The sequence below is a fragment of the Agelaius phoeniceus genome, chromosome 4, assembly GCF_051311805.1.
Source record: "Agelaius phoeniceus isolate bAgePho1 chromosome 4, bAgePho1.hap1, whole genome shotgun sequence".
Lineage (NCBI taxonomy): Eukaryota > Metazoa > Chordata > Aves > Passeriformes > Icteridae > Agelaius > Agelaius phoeniceus.
Genome location: NC_135268.1, coordinates 70,251,413 through 70,270,837, shown reverse-complemented (window position 1 = coordinate 70,270,837; position 19,425 = coordinate 70,251,413). Strand labels below are relative to the sequence as shown.

Sequence of the window (19,425 nt, the reverse complement as noted above, 5' to 3'; positions counted from 1 at the left end):
ACAATCTCCAACCACATTCCAAAGCAGCAAAACACAGGAGAAGCAAATGAGATAACATTGTTTTTCTTTTTCTCTGAGGCTTCTCAGCTTCCCAGGACAAAATCCTGGGCAAAGAGATTTTTCAGAAAATATGATGGTGACAAATATGGTTTAGTTTTTTTTCTAGTGAAAGTTGCTGGAAATTCTAGAATAAGATTAAAACACATGTATTATGTGTTCATCACACAAACATGAAATGAAAAAAACCAAAAAGCCAGTAAGTTTTAAACTTGTTCAACCACTTGGAAAAAGGAGTTTTAAAACCTTAACTGCCAGTAACATGGAACAGGTTGTCCAGAGAAGCTGTGGCTGCCACATCCCTGGAAGTGTTCAGGTGTTGGATGGGGCTTGGAGCATCCTGGTCTGGTTTAAGGTGTCCCTGCCCATGGCAGTGGGGTGGAACTGGATTATCTTTGAGGTCCCCTCCAATCTAGGCTATTCTATGGTTCTGTGATCCTATTATTTCACTTAACACGTTAAAATATCATGTTTCTGCTCTGCCTGTTTAAATAGTTTCATGGTTGAGTCTGAAATGAGCCATTTCAGTTGCAATTGTTGATTAGTAAAATCTATTTTCATGCCAATAAATACAAGAGGATTCTGTTTCTAACTTTGGACCACGTACAGGAAATCAGGAATTGTCTGGCCTAGCAACTGCTGAGTGTGCACCAGAATTATCAAAGGAGCACCAAACCCAGCTGAACCTCAGATGGTCTCTGGGCACTTTCAGAGATGACAGCTTTATTAATTTAACAAAAAAATAGGTAGTAAATGTGATGGCAGAATATAAGCAAATGGCAGATACATGAGAAATACATGACAGACGGAAAATAAATGGTAAAATAAGGCAAAATGCAATTCTAAGAGAAATCAAATCTTTTGGTATAGAAAGAACCACAACTCACTCTGGATTTCAGCTACCAAACACCTGGATTTTATTAGGCTGTGTGATCAACAATACATCATTTCACACTTATTGCCAGTGAAGTAATGGATTCTGTGTAATGAACCAAACACAGAGTAAAGTTCTGTGTCTCAGCAAGGGAAAGAGCAACCAGAAGAGATGAAGTCAGAAACAGAGTTTGGAGCAGATAATTATGGTTAACAGAGAAGCAGTTACATGAAACAATAGGAGTGAACTCCTGGAATGGCATCTGTGGCTATTCAGGAAGAAACATCCAGGGAAACAGAAGACAGGCCTGGGAGGTTTGTTTGTTACACCTTGCTCATGGCTGTAGTTCACAGAACCACAGACTGGGTTGGGTTGGATGAGACCTTAAAGCTTTTCACGTTGCTCATGATGTCACTGGCCACATCTAATTCCATCAAGGCTTTATCTTCCTGCCCTGGTCCCTGGCTGTCCAGGTAATTTCTCTGTGCTCCTCCCCTCTGACTGACATGAAGAGAAAGGTGAATCAATGGGGTGTAAGATGTAGATAATTACAATTGGACTGGGTAACTGTGGCATTTACTGAAAGAAGATGGAGAATAAACACACTGTGTTAGCACAATTGTAAAAAAGGTAACAATATCATCTCTAAGGCAGGCACTGGGATGGGAAAAGTTAAACGTTTCCACATGAACGGAACAATTTCCACAGTCAGGCTTTTCTTACAGAACTTATCATTTTATAATTTTTTAATTAGGCTGGTTTAATTTATTCATGATTGTTATTAAATTTACAATACTTTTCAGTTCTTAAATAATTCCTGTATTTTATCCTGAGGCAAAATCTCTTTAGCCTCTGGCACTTAAACTCAAAGCCTTCTCACTCATCTGCAATAACTCCACTATCTGACTTGAAACAAAAGAATAAGAATATGGAGCCACACAGGGCAGATATCCAGCACTGTTATAATTTAATACTTCAGCCATTCATCTTGGGAATAGTTTGTGCCATTCATCAGTGTGGAAGCTTTGCTTCATGTTGTCACTGGGGCATCTCTGTGTTATCCAGTGATATCCAGCTCAGTCATGTTCGGGGACCAGCTCCCTTTTCTCCTGCCCATTGATACAGGCTCTTTTACAGGGCAGTTCAAGCAAAAATCTGCTGTTTGTGCTTTGAAGCATGCACCTAAAAAGCCTCTCTTTGTTCTGTGATCAGAGCATCAGAGCAGGGGCCTTAAAGGTTGTAACAAGTCATTCAGTAGCAGAGAGCCACAAATGGGGAAATGGGGTGACTAACATTTTTCACCTCTCTTTTCCTTTTTTTTTTTTTTTTGGCTTTCTACAGTAGTATTAGTCTAAATAAATCCATGGATTAAGACTCAAGAATTAGCTACATGAATAAAACACAATATTTGCAGCTCATTTCTATTCTTCTTTCTCCTCAGGAAAAATTGTGTGTGGATTGATGAGTGCTTTGATTTCTAAGGTTCTGTTTGAAGGAATTGCTTACCATTTTTTATTTTCTTTTCTCTTACAAAATATTTAGTCTGCTGTGTTGGTGAAATCAGTGCAAGGCATTAACTTGATATAAAGCACAAGATGACAATGAATTTGATGACTCTTAGATTGCAGACAAATCTTTGTCTCCTTATCATATTAAGGTATTTCATGTGAGAGAAAAATTGTTTTCTTTGTAAGAAAAAAGTTAAAAATCCCAAATCTTCTTCCAGAGATTTAGGTGTTCACTTTGGTTTTGCAGATGTAACTCACCCATGCTGAAATAATACTCCTTGATTCTTCATAGGAAACCCCTGAAGGAGCAAAAAAGAACATTTTTTCATTATGAGGATTTAAATATGGGGGAAGAACAGCTGCAGCTTGTAGCTGTTCAAAGTGTTAATGGCAGTGTAGTCCATTCACTACAATGCCCACATCACATTTGACTTTTGCCCTCAACTTTTTTTTGCTGAAGCTGAGTTTTAGTTCTTTTTCCAATCAAATACGAGTAATAATGTGAGATCTGTGCCCCAGTCTGCCAAAGTGAGGATTCAAGACCTTTTAGGACAGTAATGTAATTTTTTGTCAGTACAGCAGAGCTCCCGAGTGCTCTTCCTGAGAACTGCACTCAGCTTTCATTTCATAAAAAGCTGGTTGGCTCAGTGCAAAAGAAATGACAGTCCCAAAATAAAATATATTTTGTGTCAGGGGACTTAGCATTGGACATTTATGCCACCTTACTGTGATAAGACGGGCAATGACTTTTCAGGAAAACAAACAAGAGGAAGAATTGTTAGGCATATTTCTATTAATTATTCTGCTTTATCTGGCTTCTGGCTTTGTCCTTCTTTATCCTTCTGTCCTTCTGCAAAACTTTCTTTTTCCGATACCATTTTCACTCACATTTAATTTGTACAAAGATTTTTTATCTTTAAGGACAGACTCAAAAAAGTAGAAGTAAATTTTCTCTTTTAGGAGGAAATGTTGCTTCATTTCTCAGAAAAAGTACCCTGAATTCCTGAAAATGTTCTTTCTGCAAAATATCTTATCTTCCTGATTAAGGAAGGAATATTCTCTTCTTTGTCTTTCCCAGGTACTGTTTCATTTCATGTTCTCCATGAAAGGAAAAGCATTTTACTACACCTTTGTTTTATTTACTTATTTGGAAATGTCAAATTATTTATGCTTATTATCCTGCACCTTGGAACAATTAGGTTCCTTTGTATAAAAATGGATTTCATCTATAACCCCAAAATTCAGGATCAGGTGAGAGCTCATGTCTGTAAAATCTCCTGTCAGATTTCAGCTCTAAGACACCCTTCCAGACAAAACTAACTCATTCAGTTGTTGGGGTTTTTTTAACATAAGCACAAGTCAGTTATCATTTAGAGACTGGGTTATGAGTCCAGGAACTGAAGACATTTGTTCCAGCCTGTCTTCAGTTGCAGAGCTTTCAGATTTCCAGCTTCCTCTCTCCGCAGAAGCACTCTCGTGAAAAGACTTGTGCTACTTTCACCATTCACTTCATCCAGAATTATCTGGAAGAAACTTTCCTCTATTGGGAAATTTCACCAAAAAAAAAATCATATTTTAAAATTTTAATAAATTATAATGCCATTTTATAATGTAAAACATTATTTCCAAGCTGTCCTACTGATGACTCAACGAGCTTCTTGAGTGTCAGGAGTTTATCCTCACGCGATCTTTGTGATGTAAAACAATCAAAACTCATTTTTCCAGTGGAATGGTGCACAGAATCACGAAATCATGGAATCCTTAGGGTTGGAAAAGACCTACAAGATCATCAGGACCCACGAGATCATCAGGCCCTATGAGATGCTCAGGCCCTATGAGATGCTCAGGACCTATGAAATCATCAGTGTTGGAACCCAGGAAATTCCTCTGGCTGCCCTGCAGGACTTGAGCCCCTGCCCAGGGGGCTCAGAGACGTGGGCACAGAGCCCAAGACCCCTGTGCCTTTGATTTAGCCCTTGGAAAAAACTGTTACCAACCTTATATGAAGAATTACAAGCCATGACAGTTTAAGTAGAATGATAGTGAATTTATCACAGGGTGAAAAATAGATTTTTTGAGGTTTTTAGAATGGGGGTTCAGGGGGCAAGATGGAGGAATCTGGGCATGTACAGCCTTTCTCTTTCTTCTCCTTGGCCTCCATCTTCTGCTGTGATGGTAGAACTTATGGATTGGTTTAGAGTAGAAGCTCACTGTCTAACATAGGTGATAGGGATTGGGCAGTAATTGTAAACATTGTACATGTAGTTTTTAGTATAAAAAGACAACACCACCCCAGGGCAGGCAGAGTGCCTCTGACTGTCTTGCTGAGTGGACCTCAGCTGGCCAAGAGAAAGAATTTTACAGATAAGAAATAATAAACAACCTTGAGACCGAGAACTGAAGAGCTCTGACTCCTTCTTTGACTGCCGGGCTGGGAAAAGAGACTTTCTAACACATCTTGGGGTCACTGTGAGCAGCAGAGATCCCAAGACATCAGGACCTCCAAGGTCATCCAGGTCATCCTCTGAGTGATCACCACCATGTCAGGTAAACCACAGCACAGCCAGCACCACTGGGACAGACCAAATGTTCCACTGGACACCATGAACAAAGTGAGCTTGGGAATCTCCAGGTCTTTTTAGTTGTTGATGTCACTGTTTACTTGTGGAGCCTCACCCTTTAAGTGTTCCTGGAAACAATATTCTCAACACTCAGGCAGGACCAAGAGACCAGAGGAGGCAAGACGTGGTCTGGTTACAGGGAGGGCAGCCTGGGTTAAATGCCTGGTCTGCTCACATTGATTGAGTTCTTTTAAATGGGCAATGGGAAGCAGTGTGGTAACTGCAAATTCAGTTTTTATTTGTTTTCCAAGGACTCTCCATGAGCTACTTGTCAACTGGAGTTTTCTCTCTTTTTCTTTCTTTGCTTTTTCTTTCTTTACTTTTTCCTTTCCTTTCCTTTTTCCTTTTCTTTTTCCTTTCCTCTTTCCTTTCCTTTCCTTTCCTTTCCTTTCCTTTCCTTTCCTTTCCTTTCCTTTCCTTTCCTTTCCTTTCCTTTCCTTTCCTTTCCTTTCCTTTCCTTTCCTTTCCTTTCCTTTCCTTTCCTTTCCTTTTCTCCCCTTCCCCTTCCCTTTAACTTTATTTTACTTTATTTATTTTTATTTTGTTTCTAATTTCTTTTTGTTTTATTGTGTTTTTTTTTTCCCCCTCTTCTTTTCCTTCTACTTCTCTTTTGTTCTCATCCCTCTTCTTTCCCTTTTCTTATTTGCAAAACTACTTTTTAGGAAGCAGAGAGATAAAATCCCACCAGAAGAAAAGAAGTGATTTCCTGGGGGCAATGTCACTGCTAATATGACACGTCCAAAAGCAGATGTTGGTTGCTTCAGGCTGCCCTATGATATTTTTTTTAAATCTTTGACAGTGCACCATGGGGACTGGGAGAACTGTATTCATAGGGATCTGAAGTTGGTAACAATATTGCAAAATTCATGCTGTCCTGAATAAACTGCTCAGTAATAGCCTTACCCTCTGCACAAGGCTTTCAACAGGGCTCCAGCTGAACGAGACATGTAATTCAGAGCAGATGAAGCATAAAAACCCATAAATATTGTACAATGGCTCCAAAAGGATCATGCATGACTGCATACATCCTAATTGTCCTTGGTTTGTGTGTAGATTCAGCAGTGCAAACACCAGCGCCGTGCCATGAGCGCTACCAACATGGATTTCTAAACTAACCTCAGGAAACAGTGTGGGAAAACAATGCTTGATTATTAGTGCATGATTTTGACCCAGAAAAAGCTTCCCAAGTGTTCATCTGGCAGCACAGCAGGCTCATTGTCTGTAATAAAGGAACTATTTCTGAAGGAAAACACAACAAAATATAAACAGGAGAGAAAACCTTTGGAAACCCAGGGCACACAGGGAATATTTCTCTGTCTGCTCTGGGGTGCCCTGACCCCCAGGGCAGCACTGACTCTGACCCTCATCCATGGAGAAAGTTTCCTAAACTCCAAAATAGACTGGAATCCACAAAAGTGTGAAATGGATTATAGAGAGTAGTGTAGGTGTATCCCTTGGTGAGAAATTGAGGTTCTGGGATTTTTAGTGTGTTGTAGATGGAAGCAAGATGGAGGGCACAGGGTGTCATCCTGGGTTTCTTCCTCATGCTTCTTCTTCCTTCTTCTTCATGGGTTTGGGTGGCATTTTGTAATTGGGCAGAAAAGTCTGCATTGTGGGCTCTGTGGGATCAGTTATTGGGTGAAAGGGGAAATAATCTAGGTGTCCTTTTTTAATTGGATAGTTTAGTCTTAAAAGACCTTGGAAGAAGAGATTGTTGGCCATTTTGTGCCTTCTAATGAAAAGCTGCAGAACTGAGACTGTTTTACTGATAAGAAATAACAAACACCTGAGTCCAAACATGAACTACTGTCTCAAGTGCCTTCAGTCCAGACCCAGAGAAACCCACAACTGGTACCCCCACAAAAACCCAAAAAATCCAATAAGGTGTGTAGGAGCTGGATGTTGCACACATGCAATGCACAGGGGGCCGTGCTGCAGGGATGGTTGCCGTGGAGACTGAAGGATGATAGCAAAAATGCAATAAGATCTGAGAGTGAGGTGCTGGGAGCATCCCAAACCAACCCTCAGCTCCTACAGAATCAGGGGCAAGTTGAGATCTGTCCCTGTTTCTTGCTAAAGCAGGCTGGCACTGGGCAAGATGAGACTGGGACAGGCAGCAAGAGTGGCACAGGAGCCACCAGGAGGTGTCACCTTCACAGGAGCTGCTCCCCAAGGAGCAACCATCCCAGGAAGAAAAGGATTTCATTACTGCTCACCAAGACTGCTGCCAGTGCACAGCTTTCCTTTCTCAGAATGAGGAGTAAATGACTTGGCCTTTTAAATAAAATATCTTACCTCAGCATGTCCAGCTGGTGAATCATGAGTCCTGTGTCCTACTCCCACCTCTGATAAAACCTTCCCTTTCTACAACAGGGAATATTAAAAGAGTTGCTGCTTCCTTTCTTGCAACTAGTACCACAGCTGGAGCAGGGAGTGCTCAGGATGAGCCTTGTTATTCTGTGCAGCAGAGCACAGAGGTGGCAGCCCCATCCCCTGTCCCCATCCCCTGTTCCCATTCCCTGTCCCCATTCCCTGTCCCCATCCCCTGTTCCCATCCCCTGTTCCCATCCCCTGTCCCCACACCGAACACAGTGGTGGGGCACAGTGAGGGGCACTCACAGGCTGTCACAGTGGGTTTAAAGCTCCTCCTCAAAACACAGGACTGAAATCCTGTCCCCAGAATCAATCCTATGAGAGTCCTTCAAAGAGCACAGTGAGGCCACAGTTCTCACATTAAATGTTAACTCCAGCAGAGGAGATGCTGCTTGCATGGTCAGCTGAGGCTTTGGGGACTGAGGCTGCTCAGCCCCAAGTGCTCTGTTCTGATGGCTTTTCATGTTCACCATGACCCAGCCACCCTGAGCCCACACAGAATCCCACTGACCAAACAGTGCCAGGGGTAGGATTCAGGTGGATGTGAGGATCTCTCATTCCTAAATCAAATCACTCTTCTCTTCCTTGCCCCAAATGGTGACACCAAGCTAAAACCTGGCTAATAAAAAGCCAGACTAGTTACATTCATGCGTATTTTTTCTTTGCCTCCTTTTGACCTTTAAATAATTGCTCCTTTTTCCTTTTTCTGTTTCTTTCTTTTTTTTTTCTTTGCTTTTGACTGCACTTCTCATTTATCCTGCTGCTGAGTTTTCTAGCAAGGGAAACTAATTGGCTTCCTACATACTTGACTCTGGGAATGAAATTATGTGTTTATAGTCCAATAAGGTAGGATCTAGAACCCTGCAGATAAACAGGCAGTGAACCAGTTTATCAGTATAGATACCATAATAGGTGTAAGTGCTGGTAAAATTATATAATCAGGAATTGCTTGATTAAAAAAAAAACCTAAAAAAAACCCCCAAAGAAACAAAATCAGAACAAAATCAGAAAATTGCAGGTCCCAAAGCACTTTCAAAGCCTACAGTCCTGGAGAAATTCTTCCTGTACAAGAAGCTGAATTTTCTTTCATGTGCACAGCACATTGTTCAGTATGGAAACAGTATTGAAATAATTACCTGTTATTAAAGGAAAATTATTGGGACCACTTTTGGTCCAAAATTACAATGTGTAGTTGATTAATGGGGCATGCCCATGAGGGGAAATAAAATTTATAAATGAAATCCTGAAAGCTGCTAAAAAATTCTTAAAATGCCTAAGAATTATTTTTCTCTGAGCAGTTGTGACGGATGTATGAGACCATTTATCATAGCCAAGAAGTTTATGGGTTTTAATCAGGTAAGAAAGTTAAACAGTAGAGAAAACTTCTACATAACTTCTAAATCATTGAAATTATTTCTTGTTATACCTATGGAAAAGCAACTCCTTCCACATATTACTAAGTTCTGCTCTCCTTTTAGTCATTGGTTTCTCAACACCTCTCTGAGTAATAGAATATTATTTCTTGCAAATCATCCTATCATGCACACATAAATAAAAGATAGTAATCACCTGCTCCCTGTAAATAGTTCTGCTTATCAAGTACTGGCAATTTTTTAACTTGTTTTTAATTTTAAAAATGTCCATTTGGAAAAAGCATATCAGTAACATGCAGTACCAAACTCTTCTGAGGTTACATATGCAGATATTTCTTGTGCCAAAATGAAGGTGATATAATCAATCTAAATCCTTTTTGCTACCCTGTGCTTCCATGCAGTCTTTAACTCTGTGTAATTTTTTTTTCCTCACCATAGGAATTCAACGTTTTTCAATCAGCATTTTGGATGGTTATAGAGGAAATGTGAGCAAGAGACCTGAAGCTCTCACTCAGAAGTCTGGGTTCTGTAAATCTTTTTGAATTCAAGGTTTGCCAGATGAAATGCAGAAGGAGACCTTAATGTTCTCTATATTCATTATGTAAATTTATAATCCATAAATTTCATTAGTTGCTGTAGTTTACCTATTGAATTAGCAGATCTAGGTGAGTTGTTTTAGCAGTACACAAACCCTAACGATTACCAAGGTGTTGCTCCAGTGTTTCCTCAATATTCCACTTCTTCCAAGTGCATCACAGAATGACTGCTTCATGAAAGTCCATATTTTGTTGACATGGTGGATTGAGCCTGTTTGTACCCCTGCTAAATGAAATACAACATGATACAGTTTCTTTATAAGCTATTTTTCCTGGTTCATGCTGTGTTTTGGGGCTTAGATGGTCTTCTGTTTGACCCCACACCACCTATCCATTACAAAATCACTTGTCATACACACAATCTGTGAAAAATTGAGAACTTTGAATCTTAAATCCTTCAAAACTAGCTAGACTCGGAAACACGACAGTGCCTTGTGAAGAAGCACATATTTTTAAATAAGGGAAAAACTAAGGATTTAAAAAATTCACACGTTTTATATTCATCAGGTTGTCATTCCTATGTCAGACTTTGGCAAATTTTGCTGGAATCTGCCTACTATATCATCAGTGAGAAGTAAAAATAAATACACATCAAGTGTGGCTGCTTCTTCACCTTGATACTAATCAACCACCCCACCTGCCTGGGATCTCAATCCTTGCAGGCATCACTATTCAAGGTGTGAATAGTTGAAAGTTGGTTTTGGCACCTTGCTTTGATTGCAATCCTTCCCTCCACAATGTGTGGTTTGATCCTTTGCATACCCAAAGAAGCTTTTAGGAAGTGCCAGGCTTTAAAAAAATCATTTACCCTGTTCCTGTTAGACTTGTGATTTCTACAAGATATCAGCCTTCAACTTTGCACTCCTATTGATCAGCTGCTTTTCCTATCAACACTTCTACCCTTCACATCCACTGCTGAAAAAGTCACTCTAAACATTTGTGAAGAACTTCTATTATCAGTTTCAAATAGTTTTTTAAAACCTGCCTTGTCTCAGATTACCTATTCCTCCAGCTTTTGCAGCTACATGGAAAGCTTTTTTTTTTTTTTTAAACACAGCTTTCTCAGTGTCTTTTTAAATTTGTGTCTTACTGCTGGGATAACTCACCATACACAGCTTGTTGACCTAAAGACCACAAACACCACCCTTTTTATCCTTTGCACCACTCTTTCCTATGCACTGATCTTTAATTAGAGCTCTTAAGGCAACAATCAAGTCTTGAATGATGCAATTAAGATTAATATTCATAACAATTTTGGTACGGTGAGCCTCCAACAAAAACTACCAATTGTTTTGGAGGAACACATGCAAGCTTAGATATTTAAATCCCAGCTGTCTCAGTCCTGTGACTTTAAATATTTAAATCTCAGCTCCCTCAAGGAATGAAATAACTATCCCAAGGAATAATGCATTGGATGATGAGTAGACCAAGTCACTTGCTGGACATACTTTTATTCCTTTCTGTGATTTATGACACAGCAGCACCAGTCCTTACAGCTCCATGGCTGTTTGAATATAAAGCCTGAGTTTCAATAAAAATCCTGGCACCTATCCTCTGGAGGGGCTGGCAAGGAGAAAGCCTTGCTCCAAAGCACACTGTGCTCTTGAGTTTCAGCCCAGCAATCTCTGCTTGAAGGGTTGCACTGCTCAGAATCATCACGGGAACCTGTGATGTGGTCAGCAGGGTATGACAAAAAAGGCAACTGGAAGAAGAAAAGCAGAAATGCACTAAAGCAAGCTGAGAATTGTCATAAAAAAGCACCCAGGCAGTGAGGGGAACTGTCATGGAGCTCCTTAGTGATGCTGGGGGAACATATCTCAGAAAGGTCTGGGTTATTTGCTTGAGACAATAAATAAAGAAATAGATACTCAAGTAAAAGCACTGAGGAAGCTTTCTAAAGTTGTGTGGATCAAAAAGCATTGCAAAACCAGACTCACATTCAGATCTGTGGGATGTGTTTGCCAAGTAACAAAAGATTGCAGTTCCCTTCATGTGAGGGAAAATATGTGTATCCTTCTGCAAGGTAAACAAACCCAAAGCAGCTGCAGATTCCAGGAAGCTGAAGCCAGAGCAGACACAACTGCTGGCTGGTCACTCAGGATTCCTGCAAATACCTTCAGCAATCTCCTTTTTACCTGCCTGCCAGGTATTATTGCCAGAGCATTTATGTAGTTATTCAGTTTATTCAACTATTCTGTTGGAAATAGGAAGTTTTATTTTTTTTTTTTCTTTTTGAGGTAGAGAAAATTCCTTCCTTCTGGAGGAAAAATGTGGGAGGGACACATAAAGCTCTTAAGACATCAAAAAGTTTAAAAAGTGCCTGTTCAATACAGAAAAAAACACAATGTACTCACTTTGTTAAGTTTATCCAGAGCTGCTTCAGGGCACTTCCAGCCTGGCTGCTTCAATTAAAAAACTCACCATAAAATAGAGAAAATCATATTTCTCCTATACCTTACATTGCCTACATCCTCCATGAAGGTCAAGTGGGACAAGGCATTGATATGGAAATTACAGGAATAATTCTAGGAGTTCACCAAGGAGATCTTGGAGCTACAAAGCCCCCTGCAGAACAAAGCAAACTATCCCACTCTGTACTCTCCCACCTTTATGGATGTGCACAACTGGAATGCACATCTCATAAACGACTGTCCTGCAGAGAAACACTGTGTGTGCATACACTGCAAGAAGTGAAGCTGCTCTGTCACAAGGTTGGGCATTAACAATTCCTCATGAAAAGGCTGGTCAGACATTGGAATGGACTGCTCAAGGGAGTGGTGAAGTCACCATCCCTGGAAATATTCAAAAAACACATAAATGTGGTGCTTAGGGACATGGCTTAGTGGCGGCCTGGCAGTCCTGGGTGAGTGGTTGGGCTCAATGATCTCAGAGGCCTTTTCCAACCTAAACAGTTCTGTGATTCTGTAAGAAACACAGATTAGAATATGTATTAATCAGGTAGAGTGAAGAGTGCATTCTTTTGGTGGCTTCTTTAAGGACACAAACCCATCATATTTTACCCATTGAGTAGTTCCACGCATCAAGTGAGATATTTCATGACTGTTTTTCTGTTGGGGAAGAGCTACAGAGAAAATGTGCTGTGAACATAGCTCAGCAGAGAGCAGGAGGGCAAGAGACAAAGCTGGGACCTTTGAGTCCTCTTTGAATCACGTAACTTTGGTTGCAACAAAAATTTAAGATGCAGAAAACTCCTAACCACTAATGCTGTTTGCTGTACAACAGAATAGTGTTGGAACAAATGTCTGGTGACCAAGAAGTTCTGTGGGGCAGTGCTGACTTGTGCTGGAGTGTTTCTGCCACCAGCAGCCTCCAGAGCACACTAAATCAACATTTTCTGCTGGCTGTGGGAAGCTGTACAGTCATGACCACCAGACCTTGCTCCCTTGGTCACTTTATCACTTGCCTCCTCACACTTGGCCTTGCTGTTCCTCTGCCCTTTTCCACCCTCACAACATTGCTGCAGGTTCCTTTTCCAGACTGAGGCAGGGTAGATATTTATTCTGTGTCTAAAGACATCTCTTTGGGGAAAATAATTGCATTACTCAATTTTGTCCACCTCCCCTTTCCTCACAACACTTTAGCCTCGATGCCAAACACAGAAAAGTTAGAACATCTGGTTTCGTGTTCTTTTCTAAGGCAGACATGGACTTTAAAACAGAATCCTCTTCTTATATTGGATCTATTGCTATACCAGTTATGGAGTGCACAAGTCCTTTACAACCCTAACAAAAATCTCCCAGTGTAGTAAATCAGATTTTCCACCAAAAATTTGTCTGGCCATATTTCCATTTTGTCAATCAAGGTGGCACCTCATGTGCCACGGGAGTGATGGACTCTGACTTGGCTTCAGCTTTGAGGTACACACTGAAATTCCTTTTCCACAAAGACCAGATCATTCCCTGCTGACTGTAGAGTATATCCTTGAATAGGGAAATGGGATTGTTTGCTATCAGAGTATCAATGCAATCCATAATTTTTTTTTTTTTTTTTTTTGCTTTTGGTCCTTGAAGTCCATCTACTGCTGTTGTAAAATTTTTACGTGCAGATTTCCTGTAGGTGCCATGAATTAGATGATAATAATAACAACAACATGAAATAAGGATTACTTGAGTTTAGCATTAGAGGAAAGTAAAACTGACTGTGAGCTGCTGTCTTCCCTTTCATGGCATTCCTCTCATTCCATGAGATCAAGTATTTCATCTTTTGAATTATTATCAGCCAAACAGATGGCAAGAGCCCAAGTGTGCCTCACTTACAGGTATTTTCAGAAAGCTTTTCATTAAAGGATAATGGGATAAATTCAATATGCAGCCACATGAAGGTACAGCCAGCCTGTGCCCCTGGAATTACTCCATGTATAAGCTGGGAAAAAACCCACACAGAGCAGAATTTGGTCCATTATCTTTAGGATTAATGCCTGAATGACATAGATCTGTCAGCTTTTCCTGCAAATGTAACTGTATTGCACTTCATTATGGATATTATTAATTAACACTCCATTTGCAGGTGATCTAATCAGTTAATATATGCCTTTGAAAAATGTAATATTGCCCTACTGCAAATGAATGTTTAAGCTGACTTGTAGAAATCTATTTCTGGCCCTTTTCATTCCAATATTCCTATTTCTAACTTCATTGCTTCAACATTTGGCAGGGAACACTTAGACTGTGTCAGGCATCCCGTGATCAGTATCCATGGGCTAAAAATGTTGGGAGAAACCAGTGTGAAAGCTGCAGGGTTTCCTCTAAAAGTACTAGCTCTCTGTTTGAGCTCCCTCTCAAACAGCATATTTGACAAGCAAAAAATTAAATAAATTATCAACAGTTTTGCTAAGATGCATTCCTGTCAGCATGAGTGAGTTCTCACAGATTTTGAATGGACATGTATGAAGATGTAAATCAGGGGAGAAAATGAATGGGAAGTGCAGCAAAATCCATTTAGGAGAAGTTCTTAATTTATGCAGAAATAATAAAGAGTCTCAAATTCATGATTAAACATAAAAATTATGAGAGACCTTTACTCCTCCTCTGCCAGTATTTCCACACTTCTTGCTTTGTGTGAAGCTGTAATTTGTTGATTAAATTAACATTTTCTATAGGCATGTTCATGGAATGAGCAGCAAGGGTTATTACAGTCTTAAAGCAGTTTCCCTGGCATTTTACAAGGCAAGCATAAATCGCATTTCGAATTTCAGAGTTTCCACTTCCCTTGAGGGCCTTCAGTGAGAAATGTGCTAACTTAAGCAAAAGAACATGAAATGCCTGTATTTTTGGAGCACAGTTGGAAGAGTAAAGTAACTATAGGATGAAGGAATATTTGGGAAAAAACCCAGCATGGGTACCTTAGTTGGTGGCCTAGAATTTAGGTCTTTTGCTAAGTTTAGAAACATTGCAATATTTATTGATTTACCAGATTATTATCCTGCTTTCTGTACTGCCTCAGAAAGAGGACTGAACCATGTATATAAAAGGTTAAGGAGTAGAATAAAAAAATAAAAACTATCTGGAGTACAAATTACAAATTTGTCAGCCCAGATATTCTCAAGCAGTTGGAACCAATCAACAGCACACCAGATTATCAGCAATGCATCCCAGTGTCATTCACTATATAAATATTCATATAGAGAAATAAAAGCTGCCCAGTCACAATTGTTTGTTTACAAGAAAAACAGGGACCAAGTATCATCAGTGAAGAGGGACAGTTATAAGTACATGGAGGTTATGTAAATGCTCAGGAAAAGTTTTGTAGTTTAGACAGAGATATGTTAATGGCTTAGCTACTACACATAACACATAACTAGAATATATTTTATACTTCCTTCAGAATCATAGAATGGTTTGGGTTGGAAGGGACCTTAAAGATCATCCATTCCACTCCCTCTCTCCATGGGACACCTTCCCAGGGTACTCCAAGCCCTGGCCTTGGGCACTTCCAGGGATCCAGGGGCAGCCTCAGCTTCTCTGGGCACCCTGTGCCTACCCTCACAGAGAAAAATTTTTTCCTAATATCCAACCTAAACTTGAAGCTTGTAAAATTCAGACAAAAGCCCATATTTCAACAATGACAGTAACTAGAACAGTTTATCTCAACATCCCTTCAAGTAATGCCACCAGGACTCAGATTCAGCTCTATCTGAACATCAACCCACAAGCATCATCTTTGCTATCTCTGATCCTTTTCCTTATCACGGTGTAGGTATGGCTACAGCTTCCTCTCCTCAGTGTCATGTATTTGTTTTCCAGTCAAAACCCAATTCATTATGCTTCTTGAGCACATGTCTGCTCCACAAGGAGCACATCTGAGATCATCTTCAGGAGCCAGGCTTGCCATGCATGCAAACAGATGATTTGTAGCAACAGAGCTGGATTTGGAACAAGGCCCTAATGATTTATCCACGAGGCTAGGTGGGATTGCAAGCTTAAATCTACTGCAACAGCCTCTTTCTTGCCACTCTGGGATAGATAAACAGCAGCATGGAAGGAAAGCAAAGTACTCCCAGACCAAGCCACTCTCATCCCAGAATAGTCAGTCCTGGTTATTACTGCACTTCTAGAGCATGATATCTTCCAGAATGAAATTTATAGTCATTTTGAGTACCTCCTTGCAAAAAGAGAGGAAAATGAGCCTAGTGGGGCAAAGATTTGCCTTGCAAAATCTCATGAATTTTCAAGTCTCCCCTAAAAGCCAGGTTACACTGGCTGCATGATGCCAAAGGGTTGATGAGAGTCAGAATACTTCTGGAAAAAGGAATGAAAGTAAAATACCAAAACTAAGCTGAAAAATGAGAGAAGGCAGAACATGTCCCACACACACATTTATGTCAGTGGCACACATACATATTAAGACTATAATGCCAGTTCCATACCCAGCTGGCTCTGCTGCAGCAGCTCTCTCCTTTCACACTCCTGGCTTGCACCTTACTCTTAGCTGCTCTTCATTTCTTTCAGCTTCACTGGGCCAAATTCCAATTACCTGGAGAGAGAGAAAAAGTGGGATGGCTGAGAACATGGACAGAAATAGTAGCTGAATCTTGATGGACCTACCAACAGCTGCAGCAGCTTAATTTCTATAAAATATTATTACTTTTTCATCTTCAGATAAACAAATGTGACATGCAATGACTGGGATAGATGAGACAAATGGTAATGGATAAAGATGCCACCTTACTGTATCCCAGTGGATGTAACTGGGAAGCTGCAGTTTGGTCTTTTTCTTTTTACATGTAAAGGATATTTTCTTTATGTCAGTTTTGGTCTTGTCAAAGAGAATGAGTTGTAAATTTAGAAAAAATTGCTTTGCTTGACATTCATTTCTTCATTACCAGAATAGATTTGGAGTACTTAAAAAAAGCTTTCACAGAGTGACTGCTTGAATGAGTGAAGTTAAAAAAAATAGCAACAATAAAAAACCCTAAATACAATCAAGAGAGATTATAAATGTCTCATTAAAATTGATGACAAAAGCTCACTCCCCCTCATCAGCATCCAAACCCTTAATCCCAAAAAGGAATAGGACATTAAAAAGCTTCCTTAGAGTTAACATGCTACCAAATTTTTCCTTCCAAGCCTATGCAACCATAGAGGCCCAACTCCTGCAGAATTATCAGTGTTGATTCACCAGGAATTACAACGTGACAGAAGCAGCAAAACTAGCAGGTGAACTTTCCCATAACATTAACCACAAACACTCCTTTGTGTAATAGTATTTTCCACTTTTCATCTTCAGCAGCCATTTCAAACAGTGTAATTTTGCTAAGTGCTGACTAAGAGAACAGGATAACTGTCTGCAAAGGATGTTAGGAAAGGAGAGTAAAATTTTAGGTCCTCCAGGGGAGCCTCACTAAAAGTAAGGGAATGCAATCAAAACTAGAAAAATCAGTGGCCCCATCCTCTTAACACCCACCAAGCAATATCACACTTCCTATAATGAGTCCCTAATTAATTGCTGTGTCTGGTTTTTGATAACACTTGTCAGGTACTTATAGAGCACCGTGCTCTTGCTCATTGCCAGGTGAGGCAGCATTAATGGACTGGTTTCTGTAGGAAATGTGAGTCCACACTGTGTGTTTACTGTGTAAGTCATTAGGCTATCTAACAGCTTAATAGGAACTGACTTTGAAATGTGTAATTTTGTGTATTTAATCTTACAAGTGAAGTGTGAAAACCCCAGAACTGAGGCTGTTGGAAAGTACCTGCAGTGAAAAAGCTCAGTGCAGTTGTTTCAGAAGTCCTTCAATCTGAATATTTTTCTATACACCCTCCAGGCCATTTGCAGGCCACCAGAACTAATCATCCAATTTCCAGTGCATTATTAGACCCTTTTTCCTGAGTGCAACGTGGGAAATGGCTGCTGATTACATGGATTTTTCAGGCAGTGGCAAGAGGCTATTTTGTGCCACTGGCTTTCTCAGCCACCCCATAAGGTGACAGATGCTGATGTGGGAATGACCAGGAGGAAATTACTACAGACTTCCTTCAGGTCCCTGGAAATTATGGCACCCAGGAGCAGCACCAGATTTACTCTAGGCTGCCACCCAGTTTGAGCCTGGCTTTGAGGGATATGCCTTGGGAAGAGGTCTGCAAAGAGCAGCTGGAAAAATAAGTCACTGGCAGAAGTCTGCGGCTGGGTGACATCTTCTCAGACTCTCCTTTAGTCCAAGGAGCTGAAACAAACACGGGCAGGAGATCTTTCTCCTTTTTAATGGCTTTTAATGCCTTTATTAAAAGCGATCAGCTGAGGTGGGAAGAACCGATGGGTCCGCACTCATGCCGCCGCTGCTCCCAGGAGCGACTTGGAGGAGAAGGAAAAGTGCAGCTTTGTCCACTGGTCTGTGGGCAGAGCTGGGGGTTCCATCCTCATATGAGCATCAGGAGATTCCCAAATTTTCTACTTAAACATTTGGGGTCCTCTGTCTAGCCGACAGCCTTAGGTTAAGGTGAGGGGTAAAAAGGGTTTTGGCAGGTATTAGATTCTGTTCCTCATGTCTAGCCAACATCCTTAGGTTAGGGTGAGGGGTAAAAAGGGTCTTAGCAGGTACTAGATTCTGTTCCTCATGTCTAGACCTCACTTTGATTCATCCATTTTGTGTTGGCTCATTGTTTTAGGGGTTTTTGGCTGGGTTTGGTGAGGGGTTTTGCCCATTGCATGCTGGCTCTGATGTCATTTGCACGCCAACTCCGATGTCCCCTCCTCGTCACCATCTGGGTGCCATCCTCCAAGAAGCAGCAGGGTGGCACTCGACAAAAGGGGGAATTCTAACCAGGTAGTTAATGAAAACTACAGGTGATTACAATAACAAACAGTTAGAACTCCACCCTGGCAGCAACTGGCCCAACCTATGAACTCTGCAACCTTTTAAAAAAAATGGGCAGCTGTTCTACTCATAACAGGAGCCACTGAACACAGGTTTTATGCCTCGTGGTCAGCATACTGGATATGTGCAGTAGATTTTGGTGGGTAGTAGTGGGCATCTTCTCACTTCAAAGGGATATTTAAGACCTGATCTGCCCGATGGAGGCAGAGCACGGCTAAGGCGGAAGCCTGAAAGCTCTAGCCAAATAAATCAAGTCTCATCATCTGCCTTTTGATCACAGAACTCACATTAGATATAGAAATTGGATATTAGATACTAGGAAATTCTCTGGATTCTAATGAAACCTCACATCTTTAGGTCCTCTTCAAATTAGCGCAATTTTTTACCTGAATGACTGCAACTAAGGAGAGTTAGGTATGCACTTCTCAGCTGCAGAAAACTGAGGACTGCTCTCCTTCTTTTGGGAAGCTCAACTTTCTTTTTTCCAATTGTGCTTCATCTTCCTTATTCCTCCTCACATACATTAGCTCCTACCTAAATCCTTCACACTGCATTTAGAACCAAATAAAGCATTAATATGTTCATCTGTGTGAAATGTTCTCTTAACTATTACCTCGGGCAGTCATTTCGTTGGATCTGATAGGGGAATACATTGACATTGTTAAGGTTAATGACCCAATGATTAACAA

At 40.5% G+C, this 19,425-nt stretch overlaps 1 long non-coding RNA gene across 1 annotated transcript in view; it reads right to left on the bottom strand.

Moving 5' to 3' along the window:
* Window positions 1–407: 407 nt before the first annotated feature.
* LOC143693994 (uncharacterized) overlaps window positions 408–19,425 on the bottom strand; it is a 43,044-nt gene continuing 24,026 nt past the window's right edge. The window contains exons 2-3 of the long non-coding RNA XR_013182179.1: window positions 16,289–16,395; window positions 408–2,738 (exon numbers count right to left, since the gene is read on the bottom strand). This is a non-coding gene — a long non-coding RNA (uncharacterized LOC143693994). The remainder of the gene's footprint in view (window positions 2,739–16,288; window positions 16,396–19,425) is intronic.